Source organism: Zea mays, chromosome 2 (assembly GCF_902167145.1).
Source record: "Zea mays cultivar B73 chromosome 2, Zm-B73-REFERENCE-NAM-5.0, whole genome shotgun sequence".
Lineage (NCBI taxonomy): Eukaryota > Viridiplantae > Streptophyta > Magnoliopsida > Poales > Poaceae > Zea > Zea mays.
Genome location: NC_050097.1, coordinates 71,591,794 through 71,595,089, shown reverse-complemented (window position 1 = coordinate 71,595,089; position 3,296 = coordinate 71,591,794). Strand labels below are relative to the sequence as shown.

Below are 3,296 nucleotides of genomic sequence, written 5' to 3'. Positions count from 1 at the left end.
ATTAATGTATATTGTATGCCTTAAAATATTACAAGTAATATAGAGCTTTTCTAAAAATGTCAATATGGATTAATTAGTGATAATGCTTTTTGGCAATTAAAATAATAGCTTATATGTTGTTTTGAATATATATTTATTAATCTCTACTATACTTAAAGCACCAGTTTCAACGGTCTTCGTGCGTCAATCTTTTGCAAAAGGACCCCTACCTTTTTGAGTATTCAACCCGCCGTCCATGTGACGCTTTACAGTTCCGCGAGCTCGGGATCTCTGCTCCCCATCCCGCGCGTCCATCTTGGTCAAGAAACCCCAACGGCGCGTCGCCCCCAAACCTTAGACCCCCTGCGGAAATCTCTAGAGCCAGGGTCTATCCATGGGCCATCGCTGTGCGCCAGCTCTTGCTCCATCTCTCCGCGGCGGCAGCGCAACAGCCGCCCCCATGAAAGTCGCCATCCTCACCCCCCGCGAGCCTGCCCCATCCCGCTTAGCGTCGTCCCCCGCCGCTGCGCAGCCGCGACCCATCTGGATAAGGATGCATCCGCTTCTCCCATAGCCGCCACTACCCCTGCCTGCCCTCTGCTACGAACACGAAGATACCCTGGATGGAGGTGGAGCTCTCAGAGGCTTAAGATCTAGAACTCTATCGCGTACTACGGATTCCACAGGGTGAGGAGAGATACGAGCAGGTGTCCCACCGGCGATGCGGGTCCAATCTTCGGCATTGGGAGCAATCCGCCTACTCGACCACGAAGGTTCTCTGAGGCGGTGTAGCCAGAGATCATGCGGGCAACAGGGAAGGACGATAGCTACGCAGCCCACATCACGAAGGCATATAAGTGGGAGTTCGCCGAAAGGGAAGGTTTGCAACTGGTTGTGCTAAATCCAGGGACTACTCTGGGCCCATTTTTCATGTCATCAGTCAATACCAGCCTGAATAATCTATTGCAACTCCTAAGAGGTTGGTTATCCATTGTCATTCACTGCATCACAACTGAATCGCAAATGGGTTTTCATGCAATAAACAAACTTATGGCGCAAGTCGTTCTTGAAGGTTGAAAATTAACCAGGCCAACGTCTTGAGTTGGACCCTGTCAACACAGGGTGGGTCTATCAAGGAGGACAAACAGGTTGGTTGATGAGAGCAAAGGAGCTTTCCAAGAAGTTGATTGATCTGGGCATTTGTTTCCTTCCGTTTGATGTGACCATCAGGGAGACCGTCGATTGCTTCAGAAGCAAAGGGCTCATCTAGCCCTGTGAACATTTCCAGATGTACGTTTTATTCTATAGAACTGCTACAGTAATACTTGGCTCATACAAATTAAACCGCCTAAACGCACTGGAAAAAATTAAACTACACGATGATGATATAGGTACCAGGGTTACTATTGCTTACTAGAATGAGGCGAGAGCTGCTTAGCTCCTTTGACATTCCTTCTACTTAGTGGCAATTGGTTTGGTTACTTGAACCTATGCTCCATATGATCCACGCTGATTGAATTTTGGTTTGTTAATACATTTTGGGCAAGCAGTGCTATGAGATGGAGATGATGGTTAGGCATGATCTTTCTATAGGTTAAAAGAACAGATTATCCAACAGCTGATGGAACCTGCATTAGAGATATTATGTTGATGTCACAAATTTAGTTGATGCTCATGTGAAAGCGCTCAACAAGGCAGACACTAGAAAAGTCAGTATTTACAACGTTGGAACAGGAAGAGGTTTGGTAACACGAGAATTGTTTATTTATTTGTATAACTATTATTTATTCATATGGATAGTTGTACCCTGCACAGGTTTTAATCAGTACTTTACTTAATTTACATGGTAACAAGATAGAGAGGCCCGCAAATAGTTAATCTGGGACAACATATCTCTGTACTGGCCATAGAGGACAACAAAAAAATCAAAAGTTGAAGAATCACCAACGGTGCCTCCTTTGCACCCTCCGGCTCAAGAACCTAGGCCCGAGCCAGTTCAACAAGTCATGCCCACAGCTGAAGTGCTGAACCAACAGATTTACTGGTAATTTCCAATGATACTGCACTAACAAGGTGCCAATCCTTATCATGTTTCGGTCATGTGCCCTAATACTTCCGTATTTTGTTAGTAGGGAATCAATGAATCAGCCCGAGGCACATCTGAAATAGATCAAAACAAGGTAGTCGCCTTGGTCGTGGTTCCACATGGTAAGTAGTTATACATCCTACAAATGAAATCCAACTTTTTGTTTGTCATTCCAAGTTTTGAAGGAACGTTGTGAAGTATATTCATTGTATTCTATTTTTGTGGCAGATAATCCGCCAAAAGCACCTTCTTCTACCAGTCCTGGAAGCGTGGTGACTAGCTGGAGCAATTCAGATTCTGTGCGTTGAAAAGGAAGTGAAAGAGGTATATCTTGTTTACATTAAAATATCAAAGTACTTTGCAGATTTTATTTCAGCTCTGTTGCATGATGCACTCGCACTACTGTCTACTGCAAGTACCATCACCATAAACTCTGAACGCTCTATGTTCGGTTTCATCTTTTTCTTTAACTAGATTCGCTTTCCTGTTTCTTATAGGCTATTGTTCAGGTACTAATTTGCCATAGTGTTGGTCTATGACTGAATGGTACAAAATGCATGCAATGAATGGATGATACTTTCCAGTTAAATCATGTAATTGGAATACAGTGGTGCCGTCAGTGGTGCGGATTGGGGGCTTCTAGAGAAAGGGTCTAGCGTCGTGCCCTTCTTGACGAACAGTGTGTTGATGTGTGCCATCATCGCACTGGGAACGAACGTGATGGCTAGCACGGGGAGCATCTTGAGCATCTGCTTTGTCTCCACCACTCACCATGCTCTGAGCCTGTGTTGGTATGCAGACTTTTCCCTTTGTTTCAGAAGAAGATGCAGTTGCATTGCACATTGTTAGAACCCACGATCACCACAAAATTGAGGGAATATGTCATAACTCATTAGTCATTACCTTGTCAAGGTTTATGCTTTCCATCACGAACGGTTGGAGTTGCAACATAACATTCATGGTAGTAAATTGGGACAGGGCTAATATAGTGATGTATTTCCTTCCATAGCAAACATCAATGATGGCTTATGGGCTTGTCTTATGTAGCGCTTCTGATTTACAATGCATCTGTCTGAACTTGTGTGCTCTAAAACATACAGTGCTTCAGCAACCAACATACTTGTCTGCTCATGACTTTTGATGTATCCTGCTCAGTTAGTATTATTAGTTTCGTATATAAGCTAAACGATACTTTGGTATACCAAATAAAGTTACTCTATTCACCAAATCA

General features: G+C 43.8%; 1 pseudogene across 1 annotated transcript; it reads left to right on the top strand.

The window, feature by feature from the left end:
* The first annotated feature begins 341 nt into the window (after positions 1–341).
* LOC103646569 (cinnamoyl-CoA reductase - UDP-arabinose 4-epimerase pseudogene) lies at positions 342–3,079 on the top strand (annotated as a pseudogene). Its single transcript, NR_163235.1, has 7 exons — positions 342–958; positions 1,052–1,269; positions 1,573–1,719; positions 1,838–2,023; positions 2,112–2,187; positions 2,294–2,389; positions 2,563–3,079. The product of NR_163235.1 is annotated as a cinnamoyl-CoA reductase - UDP-arabinose 4-epimerase pseudogene (transcript).
* The last annotated feature ends 217 nt before the right edge of the window (positions 3,080–3,296 follow it).